The sequence below is a fragment of the Ursus maritimus genome, unplaced genomic scaffold, assembly GCF_017311325.1.
Source record: "Ursus maritimus isolate PB19 unplaced genomic scaffold, ASM1731132v1 scaffold_18, whole genome shotgun sequence".
NCBI classification, from domain to species: Eukaryota; Metazoa; Chordata; class Mammalia; order Carnivora; family Ursidae; genus Ursus; species Ursus maritimus.
This window is the reverse complement of record NW_024424230.1, coordinates 33,954,324-33,971,647: the sequence shown is the minus strand read 5'-3', so window position 1 is coordinate 33,971,647 and position 17,324 is coordinate 33,954,324.

Sequence of the window (17,324 nt, the reverse complement as noted above, 5' to 3'; positions counted from 1 at the left end):
TCTCATTTAGTGGTTTGGCCCAGTCACTAGGTGTGAGGAAGAGACCTCTCTGTTTCCCGGCTTGTGCTCTTCCTACATGCGTATTTTTCTTAATATTGTAGCTGCAGGAAAGAGAAAATTTTATGGAACATCTCTGTGTCCAGTCTTCTACTACTCTGCCCTCTCATCGTCTAATGTGAAAGACAGGACAAGCCATGTAGCTGCCACGGTTTTCCCAGTCTTCAAGGAGAGGGCACTTAGAGGAGGCGATTTTGGAGGATTGCTGAAGTCACTTCTGGTTTAAAGGATATGATTCAAGAGGAGAAACTATGATTTCACTCTGCCCTTTTTAGAAGACAACTTTTTTTTCCAAATCCATTTTCTACTACGTCAGATGGATGCTACCATGATTTCTTCTTTTCATGGCATAATGCTTTGAGATCAAACACTCATCCATCCAGTTAGCCTTTTTTTCTTTTTTTTTTTAAAAGATTTTATTTATTTGAGATAGAGAGTGAGCATGAGTGGGGTGGGGTGGGGGGGGACAGAGAGAAAGGGAGAAGCAGGCTCTCCAATGAGCCGGGAGCCCCACACAGGACTCCATCCCAGGACCCTGGGATCACCACCTGAGCCAAAGGCAGATGCTTAACTGACTGAGTCACCCAGGCTCCCCCATCCAGTTAGTCTTTGATATTAAATTCTCAGAAAACCTTTTCATAAATAGTTTGCACTATTAAAACTGGATTAAATGTTTTGGGGAAGAGTATGTTTTTATAAGAAGTTCAGAGAAGCTTGTAAAACTGGGAGTATGAGTCAACTTCATTGTGGTCCTCATCTCCGAGAACTTTCTCTTTACACCTTACCCCATTAATTCCATGTTTGGACAGTATGGTATACATTATTTGTTTTCCCTATTAATTTGTCATAAGTCTACCTGATTGCCATCAGCACTTGGATCAGAATGAACTAGTCAAATTTACACTTAGTGTTTTTGTAATTCCAACCCAAGGGAAAAACCATCAGCCCGCACACTATCAGGTGTGTGTCATTTAGGTTTTTAAGATATTGAAAACGGCTTCTCAGTTCCATTTCTGCTTTAAATGTCCTGAGGACCTTTGTACTCAAGCTGGTCCCTGTCATTTACCAGGTCAGGAAACCAAGGTGGTGAGTCACCCAAGGTAACAAAATAACCTGTGGTAGGATCATATCCTCCTGTGTTCCTTATCTTTGGTCCTAGAAAACTGGGGCATTATAAACTCTTTATGATCCTAACTGCTACCAAGACCTGTTTGATTTTCTCCTATATATGTTTCCTCTTCTCCAAAACTGTGGCCACAGTATTAGTTCAGTGTCTTCATTTTTTTCCTGGATTGTTGGTTTTACTGAAAATCAATCTTCAACAATTTCCTCCAATAACATGTCTGACTTCCCTTCAAGAGTTAGGCAAGCCACCACTGTGCTCCCACAGCACACTCTTCCGTAATAGCGATGTGTGCTCCCACGTTAGTGTAATTACCTATTTACGGGTCTGTTTCCCCTAATATACCTCAAACCTCGTTAAATCAGGGAACAGAGAATTTTCTATTTTGACTCCATTTGGTACTTGTAATCTGCAAAGAATAATTGTATGTAGGCTGTGTATTCATAAAGAATCAAGATATGTAAGGCTATTTAAACATTTGGGAATTGGAAGAAGCACAGATTTCCTCACCATTTGCCCAAACATGATAATGAGGGAGTATTCTTTGTGTCTTGGTGGAGGTAAGATAAAGAAAACAAACAAGAAGCCCCGCTTTAACTATTTGGATATAAGTTGGGGGGAGTCATTTATCCAAGGGGAAAGGTTGCCTAAATGATAGTGCCACCTTGGATTATTCAAGAAAAATCAGGAATTTGTGAGGAGTAAATCTTTAGCTTAAAGAAATAATTTCAAGAATTGCAGCTTCTACACACATCCTGTGAGACATACTTTGGGATATAATTTATGATAGGCTCCGAGATTGGAAGGCTTTCTGGAACTAACCTACATAGCAGTGGAGATGATGTTTCTCACATTTCTCCCTACATCTGTATTTTAGCATATTGGATGTGAGACAACCCAGAGAATTTCTCTCAGAAACCCCCCAGTTGCCCCTTTTTCAGTTAATGCCCCTTTTCATTCTCTCTACACCAGGCGTGTTTCTGAATCCTCAGCTCAAAATATAACAGCATATGCTTCCTTGTCTCCTAGAGATTTTTCTGATCTTCCAGGGCCCCACTGCCTGGTATAATTAGGTAAACTCTTTGTCAAACATCTTTAAGTTTACGAAGGAAAGCTGTTGTGCAAAAAACATAATTTTGAAACTTTTCTCAATGAAATTGCTGAGATTATCCCCCTTCTGTGTAAATCCAAAGTGATGTGACTGGTGTTTTAAGAGCAAAACATGTTCAGCTGTCACCGAAGTGACGCAATGTAATCTTCCTGCTTTCAGAGAAATGTAGACTAGGAGACTCATTTGAGACACACTGAGGCTGTAATGGAGAACACTTCTCCACATCTGAATTTCCCAAGGAGAAAATATTTTGAACAAATTTGGAATAATCCCACAACTGTTTGTGAAGCGGTTGGGCTCAAGCAACAACATTTCAATAATCTGAATGAATCTTAAAATGACCACATGCAAGTATCTTCATCTACATATTCTAACTGAAAAAATGTGAAGGGAAGAGAAAGAATGAACTTAGTCATGTTGATCAAATCCTGGGCACCATAAGAACTGAAAAGAGTTGCACCGAGTCAGTTGCAAAGGTATCGAGTCTAGCTCCGTGTCTATCTGGAATGGATTAGTCAGCTCTCTTATAGCCACTTCCCTGCCTGCTGCCGAGACGGTAACAGTGGCCAAACTAAGGGGGTCATTTGGCATCTGAATACGGTGACCAATGTGATGAGCGTGGGAATGACCAGATTTACCATGGCATAGCCCCCTTTACTAAATATGCATGGGTATTTAGAAGCTGCCTCAGCAATGGCTGCACAGAGAACAGATAAAGAGGCAGTAAGGATAAAATTAGAATTTTCAAGTGTAGCATGTGTTTTCCATTCTCCTGCCCCATTCTGCTGCTGCTTCTGCCCCTCACTGTCAGTCATTCAACCCAGATCAGTGTACATGACCGTTTCCTGCTGCAAAATTCACATGTCTGGAGGAACTTGAGTGGAAGATTATTAAACTGAAATTTCATACTGCTCTCTGCGGGTTCTTCATCCACCTCACTGGCCTCTGTTAGAGTCTCCCACCTTCCTTCCACCTTCCTTACTTGTCAATGTCGCCTTGTCCTGGGTTCAGTTCTCAGAGGTTTCGCTTCGTCTCTGTTCACACTTGGTACACGGCTTTAATTAACATCCGGATGCTGATATGGATCTCCTGTTCCAGCCTCTTCCCCCGGATTCCAGATTCCTGTATCCAACTGCCTACCTGATGTCTTCACCTTGAATGTCGTATTAGGTGCCCTCTGCACAAAACCAGCTCTTGGTTTTTATCCGCAAACCTACATCCACTGGGAGGTTTCCTCTGGCACAGTAGGTGGCATCGCCATCTCCTCTGACCCACTACAGAGTTCCTCCTCCTGCTCCTCCTCTGCCTCCTGGCTCTCATCTTTCTCCTCCTCTCCTAAGGTCATTCATGAGTCCCCCATCTGCAATCCATTGCTTCAGACACTTTTATGGATCATTTCTCAATTCCTTTGGGAATTTGACAAAACGTCATGGCCTCAGAAGAGGCTTCCTTCATGGGGTGCCTGGGTGGCTCAATGGGTTTAAGCGTCAGACTCTTAATTTTAGCTCAGGTCATGATCTCAGCGTTGTGAGACTGAGCCCTGCGTTGGGCTCCATGCTGAGCACGGAGTCTGGTTAGGATTCTGTCTCTCCCTCTCTTTCTGCCCATCCCCCCTCCGCCACCCCCAGCGTGCTGGTGTGTGAGCATGCTCTCTCTCTCTCTCAAAAAAAGAGACTTCCTTCATGCCTCTTTATAAATGACCTCTTCCCCACACCACTCTGTATCCCTCATCCTGCCTTTTCTTTTCACAGCTCTTATTGCTCATGATGACGTGTTACCTATTTATTGTCTGTCTGTCTGTCCTTACTAGAAAAGGGGCTTGAGGAAATGGGCTTTGTCTCTGTGTCCGGCTGTATTTCAACTCCTGGAACAGGAGTTGAAATACAGTAAGTACCAAAAAAATTATTTGCTGAATGAATAAATTATGCTTTGGTTTTATAATCCTTCATAATTCTGTAGTTCTAGGTTTACAGCTATTTTCCCTCAGCACCCTCTAATATATTATTCCATTATCTTCTGGCACCTACGGTTGCTAAAGGGAATTTTACTTGTTATCATACTAATTGTCATTTCTTTTCATTAAGAGTAATCTGCCCATTTTTCAAAGCTTTTAAAATTGTCATTTAATTCTTGGTTTTCTACAGTTTTACTTCTATGTGACTTGGAGTGGACTTTTAGAGTTTATATATATATATATATGTAAGATCTATAATATATAATATAGTTATAATCTCTAGTATATATTTGAAGTAAATAAATACACACACACGAAGTTCTGTAGTCTGACTTTCTTTCAAAAGTTTCTTTCAAATTTGAGAACAATGGTTTTCGTAAATTTTGGATAATTCTCAGGTATTACTTTCTTAAGTACTGTTTCTCCACCTTTCCCTGCATTTTTCTCCAGAAAATTTTCATCCAAATTTTCCAGACCCTGAATAACTTTTTTTTTTTTAAGATTTCATTTATTTATTTGAGAGACAGAGCTCAAGTGGGTGAAGGGGCAGAGTTAGCCAGGAAGGAAGAAGCAGACTCCCCGCTGAGCCTGGAACCCAAAGCAGGGCTCAATCCCAGGACCCTGGGATCATGACCTGAGCCGAAGTCAGACGCTTAATTGACTGAGCCACCCAGGCGCCCCTCAGTGACTTTTTTTCATATTTAAAAAAAAATCCTTCTTTCTCTAAATTACCTTTAAATTCACTTATGTCCAGAGTAGAGTTTTAAGCCTCCTTTAAATTTCAAAAATTAAATTTTTATTTTCAAGATTTCTGATACTTTTAAAATCTCTGCTCTTGCTTCTTTCTTGTCTAAGTTTGTTTCGTAATTTCATAGTTCTTTAGTGGGTATCATGCCCCTTTGTGTGACTTTTAGGTATCATTAACACTGAGTTAAAAGCCTTTGTAAGATTGTTTTGTAAGACAAACTTCACTTGGCTCGTGTTCATGTTACAATTTCTGAAAACTACAAATGGCACATTTTACTAAGACTTTGGAGGAGTCTGGGCTATTGGTGAGAATCCTTGAGCAGAATTTCCAATGTCTCTTAAAGGCTGCAGGCAACCTGACCCAGGTTAGGAACTACCAGTACTTTAAATATTGGCACCTGTGTTGTTAAAAGGGAAGATCTTAAGGTCATAGCTGAGGTTTGACTCTTGGAACTTGTTTTTGTTATCTCATTTTGCATTTTCTATGTACTATGGTTTTCTTAATTTATGTTTTATCTGCTCTTCTGATTTCTCATGAATTGGATATGATTTCTTCTTATGCCCTTTCTTCTCAACTGAAATTGGAAGGTATCCATTATATTTCTACTCTTAATGACTGTGTCTAAAATGCACATTTACCTAAAAGTAGTTTAAAGTTAATCAAAAGTACAAAGACCTTTTACCTTAGAATCTTTAAAATTCGTGTCTCCTCCACTTTCCGTTATCCTAGATTTCCTGCCTTATTTCAAAACCCTAATTTATGATTTTCATTATTTTCCATCAGTATCTTTCTTAATGAACAAACATGCTGACTATATTGTTTATGTTTTTCTTGCGTGCCACTCCTTCCTTCTCTCAAGCCGTGTGAGATGTATAGTGTTCAAAATACTCATTGCCTCTTCAGTCATGGAATTGTACTTCCCTGCCTCCTGGATGTGAGATTTGGTTTGGCCAACAAACTGAGCAGACGTTACCTGTGTTGCTGCTGAACGGAAGTTTTGAAAGACTTTGCTACGAGGGCAGCTGGATTCCAAAGTGAAGAAAGTGTAGGACAGAGCTCTAGCCACCCACGGCCAACACAGGAGCTGTGAGCCCCTGCGCGTCCCTGCAACATGGCCTGCACTCTCCGCAACCTCTCTCTTGATACATACAAGGCTGTCTTTTTAAGAACTCTCTCACTGCGAGTCTACTTATTAAATCTTGTAGTCTTTGTCAGAAAAAAAAAACAAAACTATTTTGCTCCCACTTTTTTCCTCTTTAAAGATTTCAAATTTTCTCTCTCCAAATTTAATACCAGTTACGATTCAACTCAACACAGAAGCTTGTGTGCAAAGTTACAAGGAACTGAGACATTCTATAAAAAGCTAGGTTAAAGATGATTCTATGGTTTGTTCTGGGTGTGTTTTGTTTTGTTTTGAGGGTGTGGTTCTTCCTCAGGCACCTGAACTCCGCAAAGAAATGATGGCATATCAACAGTGACCCATGGACAGTATCTGAAAATTAAAAAAAGAAATCTCATACAGTTGGTTGCAAATTCCTCCAGGAACTGTTTTACTGTCTGCTTTTCAGGAATTAAAATAATAATATTAAACAACAACAATAACAACAATAATAATAATCTTTTTAAAAAGTCACAAGTTTAAAAATCAAATTGCAGAGGGAAGAAGCAGTGACAGATTTTATTTTATTTTATTTATTTATTTGGTGATTATGCTTTTAAAATTTCTTTTTTTTTTTTTAAGATTTTATTTATTTATTTGACAGAGAGACAGCTAGTGAGAGAGGGAACACAAGCAGGGGGAGTGGGAGAGGAAGAAGCAGGCTCCCAGCGGAGGAGCCAGATGTGGGGCTCGATCCCAGATCACCGGGATCACGCCCTGAGCTGAAGGCAGATGCTTAACGACTGCGCTACCCAGGCGCCCCTATGCTTTTAAAATTTCTTAACATCTGGTAATTTTTTTTTATAATTAAGAAACACAACACTGATACACTACTAGTAACTAAAGTCCATAGTCTATTCAGATTTCTATAGTTTTTACCTAATGTCTATTGTCTGTTCCAACATTCCATCCAGGACAGTACATTACATGCAGTCATCATGCTACCTTATGTTCTTCTTGACTGTGGCGTTTCTCAGACTTCTCTTGTTTTTCATGACCTTAACAGTTTTGAAGAGTACTGATCAAATATTTGGTAGGCTGCCCCACTACTAGAAAATTTCTGATGTTTTTCTCATGACAGAACTGGGGATATGGGTTTGGGGGAAGAAAACCATAGAATTAAAGTGCCATTTTTATTACATCATATTAAAGTTATATACTATCAATATGATTTATGACTACTGATGTTGACCTTGATTGCCTGGCTGAGGTAGTGTTTGTCAAGTTTCTCCACTGTAAAGTTCATCTTTTTTTCCCTCCTTTAAACACTTACTCTTTGGAAGGAAGCCACTACGTGCAACCAACATGTCAAGAGGGGGGAATTATATGCTCCACTTCCTTAAAGACAGTATCTACATAAAGTACTTAGAGTTCTTCTGCACTGGAAATTTGTCTCTTCTCCCCATATATTAATTTTTTCAATAATTTATTTATATCCAAATGGAACCACAAATTTTTATTTAATACTTTCTGTTATAATCCCACACTATTTATTTTGTTGCTTGCATTTTTCCAGCTTTGGTAATTAGGAGCCCTTTCAGTTGGCCCCTGTGTTCCTTTGACATATCCCCACCATTGTGGGGGTTTGTGATTTTCCCCCTGACTTTCAGTACTACAAAGTATTCAGTCGTCATCTTTGTATTTCCTGTACCAATCCTAGAATCAGCCATTTCTCCAAGAGTCTTACTCCTTTTATTAGAGAATGGTATTAAAGACTAAGATTTGGATAGTAGGTTTATTTGTTGTCACTAAAGTGTTGTTTCTTAAGGCTGACAACAAAGAATTATATGTAGTGTATAGTAACCTGTGTATATTCACATATCAACAAATATTTCTGTATGTTAACATCTCTATCTAAATTAAATTAAGCTAAACATGAATTCGTACTGATATCTCCATTGCCTTGTGGATCATTCTAGTCTTCCTTGCTGATCTGTAAATTCCCACTCCAATAGGGAGAATTCTAACAATTTATAAGATTCTTTTTCTCCGATAAATGATTTTTTTTCTCACATTGGAACTAGGTGTGCATATAATTTACTCTATTGAAAACTCACTGTGATGTCTTTCAAATGAAGACATCTTTTGTTAAATTATGTATCTGATTCAGACATCGCATCTTTCAGTACTACTGCTCCCCGTTCTCTAATTTCTCAACCTAAAACCCCGAGGAGATATAGGTAAAACTTTTTATTTTCTTTCTTTCATCTCTCTTACCTTCTCTTTCATAATTCCTATCTCCTTACAGCTTTACACTGCATTCAGATGAATTTTATTTGCGTCAAGTTTAACAATTTGACCCTGTTTCTTTCTTTACCTTATCTTTGTATGTATGCCATATAAACACCACCCAGAGAAAGATGTAAAACATTTCCAGTATCACAGAAAGCTCCTTTATGTCCCTTCGAGTCAGTATTCCCCTAAAGGTCCTCCATACCATAGATTACTCTTTTTGAATTCCATATGAATTAATTCTTGAGTTTATGCCACTTGTGTCTGGCTTTCTTTTTAAAAATTAATTTTGTTTAACTTGAGATAATTTTAGACTTATAGAAATGTTGCAAAAATAGTAGAGAAAGTTCCCATAAACCTTTCACTCAGCTTCCCTTTCTGCCAACAGCGTATATAGCAATATGTTTTAGGTGAACACGAATACTCACTTAAATTAGGTATTTACCCATATGTCGAGTTGCTGGGTCATAAGGGGTATGCATGTTTTTAGTTTAATAGATTCTGTTAAACTGTTTTCCAAAGTGGGCATAGCAATCTGCAGTTCAACTTATCCATATATATAAGAATTTTAGTTTCTTGGCATCCTTGCCAACCCTTGCTATTGACAGCTTTTAGAATTTAAATATTCTGCTGGGTGTGTAATAGTATTTCATAGTCTTTTAAATTTTCATTTGGTTATAACTAATGATGTTGAACACTTTTTCAAATACTCCTTGGCCATTTTGATGGCTGTTTACCTTTTTGGTAAAGTACCTGTTCCAGTCTTTTCCCTACTATTTTTTTGATTGTCTTTCTCTCATTGTAAGTATTTTGAATATATGCTGGAAAGGAGCTTTTTCTCACTTTATGCACTGCAAACGTCTTCTACTCTGTGAGTTACCTTTTGACTAATATGAAAATTAAAACAATGTTTCTAGAATAAAACCTTGACCTTAGAATAGGCAAAAATTTGTCAAATATGACACAAAGAACTACCATTAAGGAAAATATTGGTAAATTTGATTTATAAAGCCACTTTAATATACTTATTTTAAAGTTTTTTAAAGAATTTTAAGCAATCCTTCCTTTTTTGTTATCTCTCATGGAGATTTGTTTCTTCAAATGGCTTGTAATTATTCCTCCTCCTCCTCCTCCCCAACCCCTCCCCCTCTGCCTCCCTTTCCCCCACACTTTCCTCCTCCTCCTTTCCTATGGATATGAGGGATCAGGATAATGATAATTCCAAGCTGTTTCCCTGGGTTTATGGGTAGAATTTTTCAGTCTCCATTTAATGGATAGGCAAATGCTTGACAACTTATAGATTTTACAGACAACCCAGTTCCAGTTCTCACACAGCAGAGCCCTGTGACTATACTGATCCAGCAAAGGTGGGAGGCAAGGAATGCTGAATTAATTCAATCTCCAATTTTGACCAAAACATGTTTAACTCTGTATTTCCAAAACACAGAAATTTTAGGGCTACATCTAGTAATTAATGTCTCTGAAACATATATTTTAATAAATGCTGAAAAAGACTAGTGGTCAGGGTCTCAGTCATCTCTGTTTCCCAAACATAGTACCATAGTTCACTGATTATGTAAATAAATTAAGATTAAATTTCAGGTCTAATGAAGACTGAAGTGTGAGGAAGATACAGTTGTAATCCATTTTACTGAAGACTGCCTTTAGAATGAGTCTGTTCTTATTTGTGTAAGTTATGACCATTTGACAAGAGTCCATGAGAAAGAGAATATGATAACCCTCTTGTCAATACCAAGGATGTGTCGATAATAGAAAAACTCTCTGTGCAGCCTGTCCTGGGAACAACAAAGCAGACAATACCCATTATCCATGTGTCATTTCCTGGTTGAGGACATAAAAACAGATCAGGGCAAAACCCAGTGCGTCTTTAAATTAGTGGCACAGATCGATGCCCATATTTCTCAGTGTCATGTTTCATTATGTCGAACTATTTATGTCATCGTAACCCAAGGCATCTTAATGCAACCCGACATCCAGGTTATGTTGCATTAAAAAAAATAAGAAGCTATTGCATTTTGTTAATGGGCTGGAAAACATTCCAAGTCTCTTTTTTTCTGCTCAGAATAGGGTTACTACATGGTGTGCATGTGGGGGGTACAGTTCTGTATTCAAGGTTGAAAGGTCAGACACCTTCAACTTAAGTCTGTCAAAAATATTCCTTCCACTTGGCCTCCCACTCCTATTTTATGCCAATAATAGAGGCTTCAAGATTAGTTTTGGGATGGTGAAACTGTTCTTGATAGTATTTAGAGATGACTACTTAAATTGGGGCAACTCTCCTCCAATTTTCCAAATTGAAATGGTACTCATCTTTTAAGATTCTACTTGAATGCTATGACTTCCAATAAACTTTCCTTCTTACCACTTAGTTTTCTTCTTTCTTTTCTGAACTTTCATAACAAGTCATTCCTACTGATATGGCATATTTTTATATCCTAATAATATAGATTTTTGAGTATATATCTTAGCTCTTTCAAATATTCTACATTTCTTCAGGATAGGGACTAGTTTTATTACTGTAGTTTAGTGATTCTCTAATCTTCAGTGTCCATAAAAATAATTTAGAGACTGTTTAGAAATTTAGATCCTTGTCATACTACCAGAGACTTTGATATAGTAGGTCTGAAGTGGGAAATCAGTAGTCTGCATTTGTACTAAAAAGCTGCAGGAGAGTAAATATCAAGAATACCAAACTTAGGTACTGATATCATCGTCAAATTGCTGAAAACCAATGACAATGATATGACAAGAACATATTAAAAGCACTAGGAAAAATCAACACATTACCTGCAGTGGAATGATAATATGAAAGATGGTTGATTTTCAGTCAGAAACAATGAAGGCCAGAAGACAATGGAATGGTCATCTTTAAAGCGCTGACAGAAGAAGAAGAAGGGGGGGAAAAAACCCTACTACACCAGAATTTATATGCAGCGAAATATCCTTTAAAAGTGAGGGTGAAATAGACATTTGCAGATAAATGAAAGCTGGGAAAATTTGTTGCTGGCAGACCTGCAGTATAAGAGGTATTAAAGGAAATTCATCAAGCCAAAGGGAAATGGTATCAGATAGAAATCTGGTTCCACAAGAAGAAATGAAAAGCACTAGCAATGGTAAGCATACAAATTAATATAAAAGATTCACTTTCAAATTTTCTTTTCTTCATTTCTTTAAAGGGCAAATAAACTCTTTAAAGCAAAAATGATATCATTATAAGGTAAAGTTAAAATGTATGTAGAAATAAAACATATGACAATAATACTACAAAAGTTGGTGGTGTAATAAGAATAAAATGATTTGATGTTCTTATATTTGTGAAATTGCAAGTGTGAAATGTGAAGTGTGAGCTGGTAAAATACTAGTTCTAAGAATGCTTTTATAAATTAAAGATACATATTATAATTCCTTGCATGCCAAGGAAAAGTAACAATAAAAAGAAGTATAGCTAAACAGCCAATAGAGGAAATAAGAAAGAATTCTAAAATGATTCGATTAACCCCTCAAAAGGGCAAAAAGAAGAACAAAACAGAGAAATAAATAGAACATAAATAATAAGATGACAGTTTGAAACTCAAGCATATAAACAATTGTATTAAATGCAAATAAACTAAAACTCAAAAGGCAGAGATTGTCAGATTGTTATAAAAGTAACATATATACTGTCTACAAGTCATAATCTAAGTGTAAGCGGGTTGAATGCAATCATAGATGAAGTGTTAATACCTCCTCCTACTAGTTAATAAATAAACAGAAATTTGCTTAGGAGATACAGAATTTAAACAACATCAAAACCAACTTGACTTAATTGACATTAACAGATCACCACACCCAGCAGTTGCAGAATAATATTATTTTCAAATGCACAATGAGCATTCATCAAGCTAGGTCATATATTGATCCATAAAATGCATCTCATAAGTTTCAAGAAATTGACATCTTATAAAATATTTCTTCTGATTATGGTGGAATTAAATTAAAAAATTCGTAACAATTAGAGGCACAGAAAAATTTCCACATATTTGGAAATTAAAGAATACATTTCTAAATAACCCATAAGTCAAAGAAGAAATTATAAGGAAATGTTTTGAATTGAATTATAATAAAGGTACTGAAAATCTCTGGGCCTAGGGGACAAAAAAAAGCACTAACCATAAAAAAACTAGGTTGACCTTGAATGCTGAAATTAAAAAGCTTGACAGTATCAAGTGAAGATGTGGAACAACTGAAGCTTTCACACATTGATGGTGGGAATATTAAATGGTACAGTCACTTGAGAACATTGATTATTTTTCTTTTAAAGCTAGACATACACCTACCCCATGACCCACTACTCCCATGCGTAACTATTTATCTAAGTGGAATAAGAACATTTGTTTATGAATGACATATAATTATGTCATACGGGTTTATTCACAACAGTCAGAAACTGGAAACCACTCAGACGTCTATCAATAAGACCATGGATAAACGAATCACGGTGTATTCATTTAATGGGGTACTGCTCAGCAAAAAAGTGAACAAACTGTGGGCGCCCAGAGATTGATCTCACAGACTTTGTGTTGGGAGGAAAAAGCCAGTATAAAAAAGCACACCCTATACTTTTTTGACCTCGTTATATGAAGTTCTGGAACAGACTAAATTAATCTATGGCGATTGGAAGTCAGACCAGTGATATCCTGGAGCAGTCGGGGACTGACTGCAAAGGAGCCCAAGAAACTGGGGTGCAAGAAATGTTGTATATCACGACTGGGATGAAGGCTACATGGGTGCGTATGTTTGTCAAAATTCACCAAAATAAATACCTAAAATTTGTCCATTTTATCTCATGAAAGCTGTACTTCAATACAGTATCTTAATCACTTGAAAAGCATTTGGGCCTACAAATTCCTGGTTCAGTGGGTCTGTGTGAGAACTAGTTGATCTGAATTTTTAACAAGGGGTCCTGCTTGATCCTAATGCCTGTGGTCCATCAATTGTACTTTTGAAGGCAGTAATCAAACCTAATATTGTATGCCCAGAAGTGCTGATCGCATTTTGCAAAGGTAAACGAATTAATCATAACTTGGAGTGAATTGGTTGTCTCTGAATTCTCTATCTCAAGGAAATCAATTAAACTATTTCTTTTCTTTTTTTCCTAAAATCTCAAGCTTTATGAGTTTCCTCCAAACTGGATGGAGCAAACTCATTTCTCCATTATCTTTCATTCATGCCGCAATACCTCCAGCGTTTGCTTTTGCTAAGGGGCTTTTTCCCACCAGAAAAGCCTCTGCTAGCCTTTCTGTCCGCCTTGGATTCTCTCCTTGGAAAGCCCAGTGACGTGAAGCCCTTTCCAACCAGGCCTGTTGCTAGAATCTGACTAATAATGATTTCCGCTTTTTAAAAATCCTTTAGTTCTTATTGACTGATCTATTCAGTCTGGCACTTACACACATACCAGACTGCTTGGTTCTCTCTTTCCCATGTGGGTCTTTTCAATAATATTGTAAACACTTAGTGAAAACAGTGCTACGTCTCAGTTTCTTGTAGCTAGTCTTCCCCTCCCACCATGCTCTAGAATTAAAATACTTGTTAATTATTTTTAAATAAAAATCATAGGATTTGAAATTCAATGGCAGTTAGAATTGCGATGCTGGCACCCACAAACTATGTAATATTGGGAAACTTATTTGTCTTCATCTATAAACATGACAACAGTAATTCTTTCTTCATAAAGTTACTGCAAGGATTAAATGGAGTAAAGTACATAAGCCACTTAGCACATTGTCTGGTGCTTTGTAAGCGTTTAGCAAATGGTTGTTGACAAGATTGTTGTTGCTGATATGACGTTATTGTGTAGTTGTGATATTATTATTTGTATTGTTAAAGACCATCAAATATTAAGATTGTAGGGGAATTTAGAATTATATAATCCAATCCATTTGTTCTTATAATTAGAAAACTGAGGTCAGAGAGGAACAACCTATTGATTGATTCTTTTGTCTTAAAAGAACAGTATTCTAGTTTCAAAGTTTATGTTCTGATTTACATTATGTTGCAATTTTAATACCTATTTGCTACGTACAGATAATATTTTCCCATTAAAAGAGGAAAATACTTCCATGTAAATGGAGGCAGTTTATACCTAGAAAAGAAATAGAATTCCCCAGTTGTTTTTTTGTTTTGTTTTCTTATCTAGGCATAAACCGCTTTCTTTAAATACAGACCCTGAAAGATATAGGAGGGAAAGCCTCTGCCCACCATGCTGCGACTGCCTGTACATCAGACGTAGATTCCCACGTATTCACAAAGATTCAGGTCAAGCTCATTCAAGGAATCAATAATTAACGAATTACTGCTTAACTTGTGACTGTGATCACAACACTCGCAGTACTTCTGCCCTATTTTGGTCCTGTGCTCTTCGTTGGTTGTTTAATTCTTGACCAGAAAGTTAAATGTCTTGCCCTGGAAATGCCCCGCCTCCTGATGCAGAGGCCACCACAACTCACTAGTGAGCCTGTCTCCTCTCCGTCACTAAGGGTGCACAAATCGCCATGCTGAGAGGAAGTCTATATGGAAATTTGCAGATGGTGGGAGAAGGAGAGGAGCGAGGTGGGATCTGGTGCATGAAAGAAAGAACTTTGAGATATTGACACTTTAAGAATGAATGAATTAGGGCCTGTGAAAGTGGGTGCCTTGAGACCAGCGTGCCTACGGTTCGCACAGGCCAGTAGCTATCTTGTCTTTCACTATAGCACTCATCCTATTTTCCTCTGGAACGTTGGGCAGATTTTCAAAGTCAATGAACTGCCGGATGGTGCTGCAGTCACCGCCCTGTTTCTTTTCCCTCGCCTTGGGGCTCCCTGGGTGTCTATGGCTAAGTGCCCTAAGAGCTGCTGATTATTGTGATTTCCTTTAACCAGCTCAACACATTCTTTGCTTTTCAGTTGTTGATGTCAGTCCTAATGTGTTGGGCCAAACACATTGCAACTTGTTAAGATTCTCCAAATAGCTTCTTTGTGCTGGAATCACACCACTGACAGGCCCTCCTCTCCAGGCTCCCTGGAGCTCTTTATGCATGTGCTATGCCCCCTACTGTCCCCATCACTCTGTCTCACAGAGCAACTGACATTTAGAGCCAGAGCTCAGATACCAACAACACATTATTTTTTAAAACTTCATTTCTCTATATATTTTCCCCTTAGTCCATTCAAATGCTGAACGTAATAAAGTTGCCAAAACTCTCCCTCCATCGGAGAGAAAACCATTCATTTGTCGTCTCAATTTAAGATTCCTGACTCCAAATAGAAGGATATTCTCTGTGGACGTAATGGGACATTTAGCAATTCATTCATTTTCTTCGCATGCTACTTATTTAGGCGCTCAGCGGTTGGCGGCTTTGATGTGGAGTGGTGAAATTATAAAGACATTACATATCATAAAAATATAAATGAAAGAAAACACAGACCCTCTTTTATATCAGGCTAAATTGACTGCTGTCATATTAAGGGTATTTTGTTTTATAAATTATACCCGTTTCAAGGTATTCCCTTGAGTGAGTCACTACTTTGTCTTTTATTTCCTTTTTCTTTCTTTTTTTTTTTTTTAAATAAAATAGGCTTTCCCTTTCCAATATATTGATGTAAAGAACTATAAAGGGCTCGGATACAGAAATCAATGCATCTGATACCAAACTTCGTCTGGAATTTGCCATATTGGGCCAGTAAGGCGGTCCAGTCATGCATGACTTGCCAATTCTAACTCACATTGTTATATGTTGGATAACAAAAGAGCTTTGGAATAAAACCAAATTGTGGATTATATTCTTCGACATTTAGTTTCTTGAAAAAGTTCCCCAAGTATGACTACCTGTCTTAGTCGGTTTGGGCCGCTATGACAAAATACCACCGACTTGGTGGCTTATAAACAACAGCAATTTCCTTCTCACCGTTCCAGAGGATGGAAGTCCAAGATCAGGGTGCCAGCATGGTTGATTGAGGGCCCTCCTCTGTGTGGCAGACCTCTCCTTGTCTCCTCACGTGGCAACTCTGTCAGCCCTCTTTTATAAGGACATGAATCCCATTCGGGAGGGCTCCACTCATGACCTAATCACCTCCCCACGACCTCACCTCCTAGTAGCTTCAATTTGGGCGTTAGGTTTCCAACACAGGAATTTTGAAGGGACACAAACATTTATACTATAGCACTATTTAATATTTGCTCTATGAAGCTAAGATTGCTTACACTAATAAGTCCTTCAATATTCTATTCTGTGCTTGTCCTTCATAACTGCACTTAATCCTGTTTCCAGGTTTGCCCCCTGCTGGGTGGGCATGGCCAGCAAGGAGGAGATGGCAGTTCCAGGATGGAAGACAGAGCTGCCTGGACCAGGGATGTCACAGAGGCCATGTGTGGGGTTGGCCTGTACATGGGATCAGGTGAGGGGCCTTGTTTGGTTCCTTCTGGAAAGACATGAGATTGAGTGAGTCAAGCTGATGGAAGAGCTGGGAGAGGGGCTGTGGGGTCACAGAAGTCAAAGTACAGAAGAGAAGATTCAAGGTAAAAGATTCAGCTGAGAGATGCTAGGTCAGAAGGAATGAGAGAAATAGGGATAATTCCAAGGCCAGCACAAGGTACAAAAGCAAAGATGGGTTTTGTTGTGAATGGTCTGAGATAAAATTAGGCACAGGATCTTTCTCATTGCCTATTATTTTGAAATGTTAGAAACTCTCCTTCCTTATTATTGACTATTTTTGTCTTGAGTTGACTGTCATCACTAGCCAAGAATAGATATTTAGGAGTAAGTGTGTCCTGTGATTTTTATGATTTGACTTAATACTTTGTTCAGTCTTCAAGAAAGACTTACTAGTATTACAGTATTCAATAAATGCATGTTTCCCCTCTCCATTCTTTCCCTCCCTTTTAAATGGATCACCACTTGTG